Below are 16,572 nucleotides of genomic sequence, written 5' to 3' on the forward strand. Positions count from 1 at the left end.
GCGTGGCCCTAAAAAAAAGGCAAAAAAAAAAAAGGTTTAGAGTTCCTGCTGTTACAAAGTAATGTCTAGCCTGTCTCTGTGATGATAGCAGTTCAGTCTCTGCCTGGCCCAGTGGGTTAAGGATCTGGCATTGCTGCACTTGTGGCACAGGTCACAGATGTGGCTCAAGGTTCCTGGCTGGGGAACTTCCATGTGCTGCAGGTGCAGTCAGAAAAAAGAGAAACGTTTCAGCAGAAATCTTTTTTTCCAAGAGGCCAAGCATTATCTCTACTTCCCCTTTTTTGCCAATATTCTTAATACTTGACACTGGTTCTTTTGTATCTGCTGAGGCATCTTCCTCAGTGAGCAGTTCATTAGGAACCCAATGGTAGTACACTTGGTATCTCCACTAATGTAAAGTCACCACATTGACTAGGCGTCATATATCTGATTTCTTTCTTTCTTTCCTTCCTTCCTTCTTTCTTTCTTTTTCTTTCCTTCCTTCCTTCTTTCTTTCTCTTTCTTTCTTTCTTTTTTGCTTTTTTTTAGGGCCGCACCCGAGGCATATGGAGGTTCCCAGGCTAGGGGTCCAATTGGAGCTGAAGCCGCCAGCCTACACCATAGCTACAGCAACACCAGATCTGAGCCATGTCTGCAACCTCCACCACAGCTCATAGCAATGCCGGATCCTTAACCCACTGAGCAAGGACAGGGATCAAACCTGTGTCCTCATGGGTACTAGCCGGGTTCGTTACTGCTGAGCCATGACAGGAACTCCTATATCTGATTTCATTAGCAAATTAATTGGTATTACAGATTCCTAAGGAGACAAGACTGTTTTCTCTCTGCTTTAGTTCATTCTAAATTACATCATTTAGGAATAGGGAAATGGGAAATTCTGTCTTTCCATCTAGAGGTGAATAAAGCCTTAGTTGCACAAGCTGATATATTGTTTCTTTTGTTGACTTGATTTAGTTTATTAATATTTTATTAAGATGTATACTTCATAATATTTTCTTTTAAGAATAAGATTTGAGGAGTTCCCGTCGCGGCTCAGTGGTTAACGAATCCGACTAGGAACCATGAGGTTGCAGGTTCGGTCCCTGCCCTTGCTCAGTGGGTTAAGGATCCGGCGTTGCGGTGTGCTGTGGTATAGGTCGCAGATGCAGCTCGGATCTGGCGTTGCTGTGGCGCTGGTGTTGGCCGGTGGCTACAGCTCTGATTCGACCCCTAGCCTGGGAACCTCCATATGCCGCGGGAGTAGCCCTAGAAAAGGCAAAAGGACAAAAAAGAAAAAAAAAGAATAAGATTTGACTCTACTAAGTTAAAAATTTGAAAAGCGTTGCACTGCTGTTAACACCATTTTTATTGAGTTAAAATGGTCATATGGGAGTTTCCGTCGTGGCTCAGTGGTTAGCGAATCCGACTAGGAACCATGAGGTTGCGGGTTCGGTCCCTGCCCTTGCTCAGTGGGTTAACAATCCGGCGTTGCCGTGAGCTGTGTATAGGTCACAGACGCGGCTCGGATCCTGCGTTGCTGTGGCTCTGGTGTAGGCGGGTGGCTACAGCTCCGATTCGACCCCTAGCCTGGGAACCTCCATATGCTGCGGGAGCGGCCCTAGAAATAGCAAAAAGACCAAAAAAAAAAAAAAATGGAAATAGTTACCTTTGTTGAAATAGTTATATATGTTAAAGAAAAAAATGTCAAGAATGTTAGCAGTGTTTTAATTGAAACAACTTTTAGAACATCTTTTTTCTTGAAATGTAGCCTTTTATTATAAAATTAATGCCTGCTCTAGGTATAAAATTCAAACATACATATATGTATAGTCCTACTCTCCAGAGATAACTGTTGTTTACAGTTTAGTGCGTATTCTGTACTTTAAAAAAATACAGGCTTTATTTTTAGAGCAGTTTTGGATTCACAGCAAAATTAGAGGAAGATACAGAGATTCCCCACACAGCCCCTGTTCCCCATGCACAGCCTCCCCGGTCATCAGCATCTCCCACCAGAGTGTGCACGTGTTACGGCAGATGACCCTACAGTGACACATCATCATCGCCCGAAGCCCACAGTTTACAGTTTACTCTTGGTGTTCTATTCTGTGGCTTTGGAGAAACGTATGACCTGTATCCATCATTACAGTATCATACAGCATAGTTTCACTGCCCTAAAAACCCTCTCTGCTCATCTCTGCTGCCACTGCCCCGCCCCAGTTTCTGGCAGACCACTGGTCTTTTCACTGTCTCCATAGTTTTGATTTTCAGAATAGGGTATAGTTGGACTCATACAGTGTATAGCCTTTTTAGATTGGCTTCTTTGGCTTAGTGATACGCATCTAGGTTTCTTTCATGTCTTTTCTTGGCTTGATAGCTCATTTCTTTTTATTTTATTTTATTTAGTTTTTTTGTTTTTTTTTTTGTCTTTTTTGTCTTTCAGGGCCACACCCACGGCATATGGAGGTTCCCAGGCTAGGGGTCTAATCAGAGCTACAGCTGCCAGCCTACACCAGAGCCACAGCAATACCGGATCCGAGCTGCATCTGTGACCTACACCACAGCTCACGGCAATGCAGATCCTTAACTCACTGAGCAAGGCCAGGGATTGAACCCGCAACCTCATGGTTCCTAGTCGGATTCGTTTCTGCTGTGCCACGACGGGAACTCCTCATTTCTTTTTAGCAGTGAATAAAAGAAGTCTTTTTATGTGTTGATGAAGGTGGTTCTTAATACTGTTTTACAAAATATTCCCAGGTTTGTTTGTAGGTGGTTCATCTCCTGAAGACTTTTTAAGTATTTGTTTCAGACAATTGATGTTCCATTATTACCTAGTTTTTAGTTAGAACAGTGCAAAATTTATTTTCTTTGTATATTAAACCTCTGATCTGATGGCTAACATTTATACAAACCTTTACCAGTGCCAGGCACAAAGCATAATGTATTTATTATTTTATTTAATTCTGACAAAACATAGCTTGAACCCAGTTTTGTATGGCTCCAAAACCTTTTTTTCCCTTTTAATATGAAATGTGTACCTCATAAAAAATGCAAACGGCATGGCTGTTTCCTTCTTCAGCCACCTGAGCTCAGGAGCCCTCGCGCGTTTTCTCTTTCTCTGCAGAGGATTTAAACAACCTCCCTCCCTGCCCTCGCACCCCCTGCTAAGATGTAAACTCCATGGTTAGAAACTGCCTCCTTCTTCACCTTGGCATCTCTGTTGCCTAGAACAGTACATGGCACCCAATAGAAGCCCACATATTCGTTGAAAGAAATATGTACCATAGGTTTTGTTTACTTTTGTAGGACAAACCATTAACTTATTTTCCCTTTTAGTAAGTGATTTAGGTGAAGGAGAGGAATCTTGAGAAGATGTGGAGGAACGAGTTAAGTAGAAGACAAGGCTGTTGTGGAAGCAGAAATTGGGCAAGTGTGGTGGGAGACCTGCTGAGCTGCCATCAGAGCCTCTTTAATAGCAGCTCTTCTTCCCTGGCCCTGGTCCAGTTTCTTCCTCACAACTGCCAGAAGATCTTAAACGCACCTCTTGTCGCATGTCTCTCACTTGTGCACTGAAGTAAATGTAGACTCCTTGCTATGACATCTGGGGAGGACCCTTTCCTGCCCCATCTCCCAGTTTCCCCACACATCTCTGCTGCAGCTTCTGTGTCCCCATGTCCATGCACATGTATGTACCCTCTTTTCCCGTTCTTCATCATCTGTTGAGATTTTTTTTTTTTTTTGTCTTGTCATTTTAGGGCCAAACACGTGGCATATGGAGGTTCCCAGGCTAGGGGTCTAATCCGAGCTGTAGCTGCCAGCCTACACCACAGCCACAGCAATGCCAGATCTGAGCCGCACCTGTAACCTACACCACAAGCTCACAGCAACTCCGGATCCTTAACCCACTGGGTAAGACCGTGGATCGAACCCACAACCTCCTGGTTCCTAGTCAGATTAGTTTCCGCTGTGCCACGACTGGAACTCCCAAGGCCTTTCTTAAAAACTCCTTCTTCCATGAAACTTAACATTCCCTTAACTAGCTGTTTCTCTCATGGCATTTTGTAATTTTCTTGTGCACATTTAATCATCTTTTTTTATTATACCCTTCTAAACATGTTCTTGCTCCTTTCTCAGTGCTCTTTGGGGGCAAGGATTGTGGTTGTCAACACTCCTTATATTTTCTGCAGTGAGTTGAATACGTGAGTAGACTGTGAATAGTTTTTGAAGTAGAGAAGAACAGAAGTAGGCAAAGGGCAGAGTTGATAGTACAGTTGTCCCCTGGTATCTTGGGGATGGGTTCCAAGGAGACACCACCCACCCACCCCCACCAGGGATATAAAAAATCTGTGGATGCTCAAGACCCTTATATGAAATGAGATAGATTTTGCGTATACGTTTATGCATGTCCTACCACATATTTTAAATCATCTCTAGATTACTTATAATACCTAATACAATATAAATGCTATGTAGTAGTTGCCAGAGTGTGGCAAATTCAAGTTTTGTGGAGTTCCCATCTTGGCTCAGCAGAAACGAATCTGACTAGCATCCAGGAGGACACGGGTTCTATCCCTGGCCTAGATTAGTGGGTTAAGGATCTGGCGTTGCCGTGAGCTGTGGTGTAGGTCGCAGACGCATCTCGGATCCCGCATTGCTGTGCCTATGGTGTAGGCTCTGATTAGACTCCTAGCCTGGGAACCTCCATATGCCGCTGGTGCGGCCCTAAAAAGACCAACAGTAACAAAAAAATTCAAGTTTTGCTTTTTGGAACTGTCTGGAATCTTCCCCCCCACCCCAATATTTTTGGCCTATAGTTGGTTGAATCTGAGGATGCAGAGGGCCAAGTGTGGCACAGGGAAGGCTTGTCCTTATCCAAGGATTGTTTTGATGATTAGGAACCTTTTGGAAGAGAATTCGGGACAGAGGTAGGTAAAGAAAGGAGTGTAGCAGGTCTTGGGAATTCCCATTGTGGCTCAGCAGTTAGGAGCCTGACTAGGATCCATGAGGATGTGGGTTTGATCCCTGGCCTTGCTCAGTGGGTTAAGGATCTGGTGTTGCCATGATCTGTGGTGTAGTTCACAGACGCAGCTTCAGGTTGCTCAGATCCTGCATTGCTGTGGCTGTGGTGTAAGCTGGCAGCTGCAGCTCCGATTCAGCCCTTAGCCTGGGAACTTCTATATGCTGCATGGGGGCCCTCAAAGGCAAAAAAAAGAAAAAGAACTGTAGCAGGTCTCCTGTTGGACTAGAAGATAAGAAACCAGATGGGGAAATGACCAGGTGAGCAGCAGCTTTTTTTCAGAGTTCTGGGGTGAGTCCTAGCACTTGTCCTCAGGAGGTTCGGCAGTATAGTGAGGGAAGCAAACAGGTAGATCAGCGATTATAGATTATAAAATATTTGGCTGTAGAGAAGGGAAGATGCTAGAAAACACTAGTTGATTCTAGAGAAGTGATAGCAATAAGAGCCAGCAGTCTTGGCAAGGTTTAGGTCTTGAACAGGTGGGCAGAAAGGTTGGCATCATGCAGCAGGAGGAGTCTTAGGGTCAAGGCATCAATGTTCCTGTCCCTCTTAAATGATCATTGCAAAAGCTATCACAAAAACATTTAGGACAATGACGGTGAAAAGTTAGATTTTAGTGTTTGAGCTCAGATCTTAAGGGAGAAGTAGATTAAAATTAAAAGAAACAGTGGTGAATTTAGTGTTGAAACCCATACAGCAGCTTGTTCTTCAGTACTTCATGTGTTGTCAGGGCTGGAGATTCAAAGTCATAGGAGTGAGCCAGGATTGAGGGAGATGAGTAAGTGAGGGGACCGGGTGATGCGATTACTTAATCCTGGATGTCCTAGGTTCTTTAAAATGAAGGTACCTCCTTTGGATTTGGTTTTGTTTCCTTTTTTTAATTGATATGAAACTCACACAATATAAGGTGAACCATTTTTAATATGATGCATTGCTGTTAACTATACTAATCATGCTATACGTAAAATCTCCAGAACTTACTCATTTTACAACTGAAAGGTCATACCCTTTGACCAAAATTTTAAAGTGAGCAATTCAGTGGTATTAGGACATTCACGTTATGCACCCGTTGCAGAGCATTTTCATCACTTCCAAAAGAAACCCGCATACCCCTCAAGCAGAAGGTTCACTTTTCCCCTTCCCCCAGACCCTGTCAGTGTTCCCCAGATCTTCTGTTTCTCTATGGATTTACCTAGTTTGGTTATTTTATATAACCAGAATTACACAGTGTGTGACCTTTTGTGCTTGGCTTCTTTCACTTAGCGTGTTTTTAAAGTTCATCCGCATTGTAGCATGTATCAGTTCTCCATTCCTTTTTATGGCTGAATAATATTCCATCATAATGTATATATCACAATTTGTTTGTTCATTTACCTATTGAAGGACATTTTTGCTGCTTACAGTTTTCAGCAGTTATGAACAAAACTGCTATAAACATTAATGTGCAAGTTTTTGTGTTTACATAAATTTCAACTCATTTGGATAAATAGCTAGGAACACGGCTGCTAGATTATATGAGACTGTTTTAGCTTTGTAAGAAACTGCCAAGCTACTTTCCAAAATGGCTGCCTGGTAACGTCTCTCTCACTTTTTAAAATTGTGATTTAAGAAAACATATGACAGCGTTACCATTTTAACCATTTTACTTTACTTTCTCTATGAATTTGACTATTCTAGGTATTTCATCCATATTTGTCCTTTTGTGTCTGTCTTATTTCACATAGCTTAATGTGCTTCAGAGTCATCTGTGTTGTGGTACATATCAGAACTTCATTCCTTCTTATGACTGAATAGTATTTCATTGCAGTGTCTGTCACATTTTGTTTACCCATTCATCTGTTGGTGGATGTGAGTTGTGTCTGCCTTTTGGCTATTTTGAATAATGCTGCAATGAACATTGGCATATGGGTATCCATTTGTGCCTCTGTTTTCAATTCTTTGGGGTATGTACGGGAGTGGAATTGCTGGGTCATACAGTAACTCTGGGTACAATCTTTTGAGGAACTGCTAGACTGTTTTCCAAAGTGGCAGCACCATTTCACATTCCCACCAGCAATGTCTGAGGGTTCCAGTTTCTCTCCATCCTGCCCAACATTTGTATTTTCCCCTTTCTTGATTATAGCCATCCAGGTGGGCGTGAGGCATCTCACTGTGGTTTTGATTTGAATTTCCCTAATAATGTTGAGCATCTTTTCATGTACTTGCTTACTATTTGTCTATCTTTGGAGAAATGGCTATTAAAGTCCTTTGCTTATTTTCTAATTGGGTTGTCTTTTTATTGTTGAGTTGTAGAGTTCTTTATATATCCTAGATACTAGACTCTGATCAGATATTGGACATGTGATTTATATTGTCTGGGAATTTGGAGTTGTTTTTTGCTAGTTTCATTTGAACAAGTTAAGTTAGACATTGGTTTAGACTTGAATAAGCCTGTGTGCAAGGTTGCACTGTACTGAAATCTCAGAAATAGAAGAAATCTTGAATGATTCTGAAATTTGTTTGCTATTTGTGTACTTATTTAGGCATTGTATTTTTTCTTGATCTCTGAGGCCTATACAACTTATAAGACTCATGAGATGTGGAGAAGCCAAGCTTTGAGAGACAGTCTCAGCATGCCTAGAATATTGTAAGCCACTTTATTCCTAAGACAGAGACATTTACAGTTATGTATTGAATCATGTCTCTGTGGTTTAGCCTGAAGGTCATATTTCCAAACACAGAATCAGAGGAACACTCCCGAGTGTTGGACAGCCTATCCTGAAACTTCAGTCGCACTGTGCTCGGAAGGAATGTTACTTCATCAACGCATTGGTCAGTGTATCGCCTGCTTCTTTGCATGTCAGCTTTCTGACTTGGGAGCAGGGTTTATGCATCAATGCTTCCCCTTTAGCCAGTTCTTCTCCCACTTTATTCCCCATGTGGGGATGTACGTGCTACAGAAGCTTGAGAGGAGGGCAACATCAGAGCCTGCTTCCCTCCCTGTGTTTTATCCCCTTGGGTAGAGGGCCCCTTTAGCAGTTTGAGCTTCCTAAAAGGTAGGGATCCTTGGGCTTTTTACAAGACTGGTTTTCATATAACTCGAGGATTCCAAGTATTATATTTTCACTTGTTTCCTGATTATCTTCTGTAGGTGTTCTTTGTTCCCCAGTGACTGTTCTCTGCTCAGCTAGCTCCTGGTGGAACTCTCCTTCCTTTGCCTGATCTTCCAAGACCCAGCTTCTCCACCTTGTCTCAAGTAATACAGGAAAGATGCTCATTAAAATTATTTGTATCACCGCAAATAGAGCTAAGAGCGAAGTAAGAATTGTCTGTTTTAGATTTATCAGTTACATTTTTTAAATTTGATAAGGTTGGAGGTGGGTATGAAGATTCTTCCGTGCATTTCTCATGCCATGGACTTAATCAGCACAGTGAACGGAATGGAAATAGCATCTAGGCATGGACCTCGGCTAACATTGGAATGTCCTTACTGTTACTCTCGCAGGTGCCTTTTAGTTTATTGCTTTTAAGCCTAACCCATTTTCCTTTTAAATACTTCTCTCCAGCAGTTTTCCTTGCCTTTTTCCCTCCCTCCCTCCTTCCCTCCTTGTCTCCTTTTTGGCAGTACTTAGGTAGAGAGAGTATTAGATTATTGTGAATTTACATCTCTCTTCTAAGTGCATGACTTTGAGTTTGTCACATGTTGGGAGTGTTATGTCTATATTCCCTGTGTCTGGCCCCTAGTAGGACCTCAGTGGATGCTTAATTAGCTGTGGCACTAAACAAGCCATGTTATATTTAGAAGGCCTTCTGGGATAACAAAGATCACTGATTTTTGTATTCACCAGGCTTCTTCAGTTTGTGGCTTGACTTTTCTCATCTGTTCTGGAGGATTCCCAGCAAGTCTCTTCGCATGTGCCGTGCCCCCATTCTTTTCTCATTGAGACTCCAGTTTTATGGGTATGTTAGACCTTCCCACTGTTTCCTTCTGGTCATTTCATCCTTTCTCCCTTTTTTTTTTTTTTTTTTTTTGGCTGCACCCGTAGCCTGTGGAAGTTCTTATTTTCATGGGCTCAAGTTCCTGGGCCAGGGATTGAACCCATGCCGCCACAGAGACAATACCAGAGCCTTAACCTGCTGCATCACAGCAGGAATTCCTCTCATATATATGTGTGTGTATATATATATATATATATATATTTTTTTTTTTGTCTTTTCTATGGCCGCCCCTGTGGCATATGGAGGTTCCCAGGCTAGGGGTCTAATCGGAGCTCTAGCTGCTGGTCTACACCACAGCCACAGCAATGCAGGATCCGAGCAGTGTCTGCAACCTACACCACAGCTTATGGCAACGCCGGATCCTTAACCCACTGAGTGAGGCCAGGGAATGAATCTGCAACCTCATGGTTCCTAGTCGGATTCGTTAACCACTGAGCCACGCCGGGAACTCCTCCTCTCCTATATTTTTTATCCTTCTCCATTTTTCATTCTGGGTGGTTTCTGTTGACCTGTCTTCATTTAACCAGTTCTCTCTTTGACTAATCTGAGTTTAATTGAAATTAAGAACTCGATGGATTTATTGTATTGAAAAATACAGTAAAAACTGAAGAGTTTGGGTGCTCTCAAATTTGCTGTTTCTTTTTATGGATTCCTACTTCCTGCTACCTTTTTCAAGCTTGGTTTTTATTTCCTAAAACAGGGTAAATATAGTTGTTTTATAATCTCCTTTTCTCAATTCCTTTATCTGGAGTCCCTTTGGGTCTTTGACTATTTACGATGGTTCTTACTCATGATGTTTTGTCTATTCATGTGTTTGTGTGCTGGACATAGAACTTGAAACATTATTTATAGAAATAATTAGAGGCCTTAGGTGTCTTTTTCCAAGGAGGATCTTCATTTGCTCTTTCCAGGTGCTTGAGGGCACTAGCAAACCAGGATTACTTTTATCCAGGTTTAAGAGTTTGAGATTTTCTGGACTATCCAAGTGGTTTGAAGCTGAGTCCATGGGAAGACTGATTTACTTCTAGTTCACTCTTACTCCTGGGATGCTCCCCTTTAGGGCCTCGATCCTCTGGCTGGGGGGAAGGCAGGAGTAAGTGGGTTTACTGCGTGTCTCCCTGCACAGGGCCTGGAAGGGCAGACATGCCACTAGGCCTCTTGGCCACCTCTAGCAGATCAGCAGTTGTCCCCAGGTTTCACCTCTTTGGGTTTCCAGTTCTTGCAGGCTGTTGTCTTTGTAATTCCTCACTATCCTGTTAGCTTTTTAAAAGGGGTGTGTGTGTGTGTGTGTGTGTGTGTGTGTGTGTATTTCATCTGTTTTTTTCACCAGGTTATTTAATCTGTCATTATTGAACGCAGAAAATGAGATCTTATTTTCACGGGCTCATATTATTCTAACATTCACCTTGAAATAAGTGACCATAAGGTGAGAGACACGGCACTATAGTCCCAGTTGCACCTCATTGTGACACTGAGTGTGAGGTGGCACAGCTGGTCAGGAAACCAAGCGGTATTGGTTGGAGCGTTCTCCAAGAATCAGTTATCTAGAGATGGTCTCCAGAGCCAGTTACCCAGTTCTTCAGTCCTGGCTCTGCCACTTACTAGCAGTATGACCTTAAGCAAGTAACTGTTCCGAGCCTCTTTTTTCTTGACTAAAAAATGAAAATATGTGGAGTTCCCATTGTGGCGCAGTGGAAAGGAATCTGTCTAGTATCCATGAGGTTGCAGGTTCCATCCCTGGCCTCACTCAGTGGGTTAGGGATCCTGCATTGCCATGAGCTGTGGTGTAGGTCACAGACAGTCTCAGATCTTGCGTTGCTGTGGCTGCAATATAGGCCGGCAGCTGTAGCTCCAATTCGACCCCTAGCCTGGGAACCTCCATATGCCATGGGTGCAACCCTAAAATCAAAAAATAAAAATAAAAAGTAAAAATGAAAATATGGGAGTTGCTGTTATGGCTCAGTGGGATAATAAGAACCCGACTAGTATCCATGAAGATGTGGGTTCACTCCTTGGCCTCGCTCGGTAGGTTAAGGATCCGGTGTTGCCGTGAGCTGTGGTATATGTAGGTCACAGACACGGCTCAGATCCCATGTTGCTGTGACTGTGGTGTAGGCCAGCAGTTGTAGCTCCGACTTGACCCCTGGCCTGGGAACAAACTTCCATATGGTGAAGATGTGGCCCTAAAAAGCAAAAAAAAAAAAAAGAAAAAAGAAAAAATGAATTGTACTAAACTGTGATTGTTCTGATTAATTTAATAGCTAAAGCTTTTAGAATGCTGCCTAACTCGAAGTGATCACCAGATAAAATTGAATTATTATAACCATCCAGAAAATTCAGAAATAGCTGATTTTTCAGAAGATGTTTATGTTGTTTTGGCTTTCATTTTCAAAATCTGGGATTGCAAGTTCTGATGCTTTTTCATCAGCCGCCTGTTCTTGTGGGCTTATTTCCGGGTAACTGAAGTTGGTGTTTGCTAATTCCACACCAGTGGACAGGGAAGGAAGAGATTCTCCTCTCGTGTCAGAGACCAGCTGCCTCCAAGTGGGTCTCATCAGTCAAGCCGCTGTCCCTCAGTGGGGAGGCAGGGGAATGGGCTCACGGCTTGTGGCTTCTGCCTTTAGAGTAAGAATGTGCTCTGTTGACACTTTGATCGTGAGTTATGAGGCTTGATGAAGATTTAGCCCTGCTGTGATTTTATGAATGGACTGTGGATCCCAGGGTTATGGGAGCTTTCTTAATTAGAGAAGGACATAGACATTAACTGTCACAGAGTAGTTTTCTATCAGACCTTGTGATTAGTTATTTTGTTTTTTAGGGTTTGTTTTGTTGTATTTTGTTTGTTTGATAGCTAACCTCCTAGTTTTTTTTCCTTTGTTGGCTTGTCTTTTGCCAGTGTTGTCACTGGTTCAGACTTTTACCTGGGAAGGGGAGATGATGGTAATACTGGTAACGACCACTGTAATTTATATGGTGCTTAGCAGTTTGCAGGTTTATTGTGAGGCAGCGAGGTAGGTATCTCCATTTTTTCAGATGAGGAAAGTGGGACTTTTGGGTTAAGTAACTTGCAAAGTCACAGAACAAGTGGCTAAACTACTATTTAAATATAGGTTTCCTGATTCTAAATGTGGTATTTTTTTCCAATGCATCACCCAGGAGAATCAATTGGAAACAGGTTTAATAAGGGAAGCAATTGTACCTTGCAAAAATAAAGTTGTATTTTTGCTCATTTCGCTTGCTAAAATAAAATTCTATTCCAGGAGATTCTTTAAACATATTTTTCTTGGTCTCTTTCTTCAGCACATTGGTTTGACTCTAGGTCAGAAGGCAGTGCTTGGTACTCTTGCTGATTGGGGTCCCAGTCGAGGAGGGCTTTATGGTTATTACTTCAAAGATCTCTTGGGAAAGACAGTGAACAGTTGTCAGGAGTAGTTTTCTTTTTTGTCTCTCAGTGCCTGTTTGTATACTTGGCACCCTCCTTGTTACAACTATGACTTGCCCTTTTTTTTTTTTGGAAATGAAATGAGAACCTAAAATATGGTCTAGAGCTGAAGCCATTCACAAAGATCATACTACTGAAATGACCTGCCTTTTTATTTCTTTAAAATCTTCCAACTCCAAATTAATTTGTTAATTCTTGAGGCTCTTCTTAGAGACGTAGAGGTGACTCTTTCTCTTTAGTTTGGAGTTGGAATTTAGAAGTTTTTAAGATGTTGGAAACAATCCTTTGAGCTAATTTATCAGTGTGGAATTTTTGTGTTTTGTTTTTCCTGTTTTTAAGTGGGCAGCTCAGCAGACTTTTGAAGGATATTGGCTTATAGATGCACGTAACAAGATCTAACACATTGTTTCTCAGCGTTTTGAAGTTGCGGTGAGTTTGAGGCATTGGTACAAGTTGTAGAGTGTGTCTACTTTGCTCCTTCAACTCCTGTGCTGTTTCACAGGAATGAGTCATCCAGACAGTATTCCTCCCATGCCTGTATCTCCAGCTACATGAAGAGGACGCCATAAGCTGTAAAAAGGTCCACTGGCTTTTATCTGGAGTGGACTGCACCCATAGAGCTCAGTTCTGCCTTTGCTTCATTTGACAGGTTGACCTATGGTCTTGGTACTGCCAATAAAATCAAGCCTTAATGCTTCAGTTGACTGCACTTCTCATTGCTTTGCCCAAGAAAGCCAAGGACACTGTTAAAAATCTGTTCATCCCATCCTGTATTTCCTTTTTTTCTTTCTTTCTTTTTTTTTTTTTTGTCTTTTTGCTATTTCTTGGGCTACTCCCGCGGCATATGGAGGTTCCCAGGCTAGGGGTCGAATCGGAGCTGTAGCCACAGGTCTACGCCAGAGCCACAGCAGCTTGGAATATGAGCCGTGTCTGCAACCTACACCACAGCTCATGGCAACACCGGATTGTTAACCCACTGAGCAAGGGCAGGGACCGAACCCGCAACCTCATGGTTCCTAGTCGGATTCGTTAACCACTGCGCCACGACAGGAACTCCTGTATTTCCTTTCTAAGATTGCTGGGGCAGTGCTTTTGTTTTACAATATATTGTTTGTTTGGACTCAACTTCTGCTCATAAATTCAGATGTGGTCAGATGGGGTTAAAAGAACTTTTTGTATTTTAAGCATGTCTGATTCACTGGCCCACATCTCTCTGTGTTTATGTGTCTGTAAAGCAGCATAATATTTTTACATTTCTTTGTGCTAAACTTAAAAAGTATTTTCAAAAGGTCAGAGCTTTTAGAAAAAGGTAGCCAATTTTCAAAGCTCTCTAAGATGCTTAAAAAAAACTTTCAATTTACCTTATTTACATTTTTAAATAGTAAGTTAAGTGGTTTTTATTCCTCAGAAGTGAGGATCTGTATAACGTTCAGCTCCTTTGGGGAAGAGGCGCTGATGAACCCGCTTCTCCTTGTGCTCCTCCAGGGAGAGGGGGGCTGAAAGCTGGGAATGAGGGAAGGGGTCACAGAAACTCCAGATTAACGTCCCTCATAGATAAAAACTTTTGGTTTCCATCTGCTTTGCTTTTGTCAGAAGGAGAGTTTACATTGTCCACATAATTCACCCAGCACTTGAATGCTTGTTTTGTAAGTGCATGGTAGTAGGAGAGCCAGGGTCCTAGCTCTTGGGGAAATAGAGGGTGTGTGCTCTAGGGAGGAGTTCGGGGAAAGTAGAATTTGCACTAGGTCTGAAAGGTGAGTGGCATGTTGGCAAAGCTAATGTTATTCAGGCAGAAGAACTAGCTGGAATAAAGGAAAGGCTGCAGAAGGAATGCACAGAGCTGGACTAAGGACAGGAGAGGTTAAGGGCTTATTCTAATACACCTGGGTTTAAATCCCAGCCTTTCTTCTTCACTGAGGACCTGTGTAACCTTGTGAGAGTTACTTCAACTTTCTGAGCCTCAGTCTCTCCATTTGCACAATGACTAATAATTGCCTCATATCTATAATATGTTGCCTGGCACATAGTGTAAGCACTCAATAAAAATAGCTGCAGGAGTTCCCACTGTGGCTCAGCAGTAATGAACCCAACTCTAGTATCCATGAGGATGCAGGTTTGATCCCTGGCCTCCCTCAGTGGATTGGGGATCCGGCGTTGCCTTGAGCTGTGGTGTAGGTCACAGATGTGTCTCGGATCCTGTGTTGCTGTGGTGTAGGCCAGAGGCTACTGCTCTGATTTGACCCCTAGCCTGGGAACTCCCACATGCCTTGGATGCAGCCCTAAAAAGACAAAAAAAAAAAAAAAAAAAAAGGCAGTCATTTCATTTTTCTTCTTTTAAAAATTTTATTTCCTTTAAAATTAATGTGTTCATTAAACCAGTTTCTGGAAGGTGACTGTACCCTGCAGTCTACTCCAGAGACAACATTGTCAACAGTTTGGTGTCTCCTTTTTAATTTCATCTCTATACATCTCTGTTCTTTGTATTTGTTTTGACTGCCACTGTTCCAGCTTTAGGGTGTTTGGGAAGCAGGGAAGGGGAATGCTGTGTGCACTCCTAGAAGTTGAGACTGAGCCATCTCAGAGCTCCTGCTGTGGCTCAGTGGATTAAGAATCTGACTGCAGTGGCTTGGGTTGCTTCAGGGGCAGCAGGTTCAATCCTTGGCCTGACACAGTGGGTTTAGGATCCCACGTTGCCACAGATGTATCATGGGTTGCAGCTGTGGCTCAGATTTGATCTCTGGCCTGAACTTTCATATGCTGTTGGAGGCAGGGGGGCGGGGGGTGGGGTTGACAGGGAGACTGAGCTGTCTCTGTGTTGTACTGAGGGTTAGGAACCAGGGAAAGTTTTAGAGTTCAGGGGGTCACTTGATCAGATCTCCTTCAGTAATAATGCTAAAACGTAGGTTGGGTTACAGTGGAAAAGCGAGTATTTGTTTGGCTGTTAAACACATGTGTTCCATGCTTTTAGCCATGTGATCCTAATTGGGGAAATGAGGCACTCACCTGAGGTGGGCGAGTGAGGACAAGGCAGGGACCAGGTGCCAGATAGTGATGGGTGGAAAAGAAATGCCATAGCTCTTCAGGGAAGGAAGATCCCTGTTTCCTAGAGGCTTCAGTGAGGTCAGACATGAGCCAGGCCTTGAAGAATGACTCAGATTTGGGAAACACTTTGGGGAGGGGCAGAGCACAAGTCTAGGAGTATAGCTGCTCGGTCTAGATGGAGGGGTGGACTTGGGTTGGCCAGTAGTGGGCACTGTGGTTGGAGAGGAGAATTGCCAGTGCCCTCGTCAGACCTGTTGCACTTTCTGTGGCCCTGACCTCACTGTATTGTGTTTTTGCCCTTTTCCAGAGTGTAAGCCTTTCCAAAGGGGCAGAATGGCCTTAGTCTTGTGTTCCCAGGCCTAGTAAAGAGGCCCAGCACACAGTAGATGCTTTAAAAAAAGGGGGACCACTGGAATCCTGCTTTTTGTGGAATCTTTAGGATTGCTGCTATCCATTTAAATTCACGATCTAAAAATCCTAATTTCATCTCTCACCTTTTCATTCTTCCCTCAGCCACCAGGCATTAAAGGGATCACCCTCCCCTGTGCTCCCATAGCGCTGTGTGCTTCCCTCCCCATCCCATAATCATTTGTGTACACCTGTTTGGGATCACACTGCATGACCCTCACTGGAACATCTGGAGTCCAGGATGTCACACTCTTCTTCTGGCTTTTTTTCTTCTTTTCCAACCTCTAAATGTTGGAGTGGTTCAGGGATCGGTCCTACCTGTAATCTCTGGTCCAATGGCCTTAAACCTTTTTTTGACCAAACTACACGCCAATTTGGAATAAGCACACTCCATTCACTTATCCACAGAGGCACTTAGACCTAAAATAAAAGTTTCACAAGAAAGTTCTACTTCATCTTACTCTGAGCCATGGACTCTGTTATTTTCCATTCTGTTTCATTTTTTTAAAGTACTGCTCATGACCCATTAAATTGATTTCAGAACCCTCAGTTTGAAAAACTGCTCTGGGTGATCTCATCCACTCCTTTGGCTTTAGATACTATCTCTTGCTGATGACCTTCCCATTTATATCTCCATCCCCACCTTTGCCCTGAGGTCCAGGCTTGCCAGCTGTTCACCGGACATGTCCACTTGGGTGTCCCCTCGGTA

The 16,572-nt window shown here is 42.9% G+C and overlaps 2 protein-coding genes across 8 annotated transcripts in view; one reads left to right on the forward strand and one right to left on the reverse strand.

Moving 5' to 3' along the window:
• TCF20 (transcription factor 20) overlaps window positions 1-16,572 on the forward strand; it is a 93,209-nt gene that overhangs the window by 14,862 nt on the left and 61,775 nt on the right. The gene's annotated exons all lie outside the window — the stretch shown is intronic.
• LOC125131620 (translation initiation factor IF-2-like) overlaps window positions 1-16,572 on the reverse strand; it is a 33,147-nt gene that overhangs the window by 14,577 nt on the left and 1,998 nt on the right.

The sequence above is a fragment of the Phacochoerus africanus genome, chromosome 7, assembly GCF_016906955.1.
Source record: "Phacochoerus africanus isolate WHEZ1 chromosome 7, ROS_Pafr_v1, whole genome shotgun sequence".
NCBI lineage: Eukaryota > Metazoa > Chordata > Mammalia > Artiodactyla > Suidae > Phacochoerus > Phacochoerus africanus.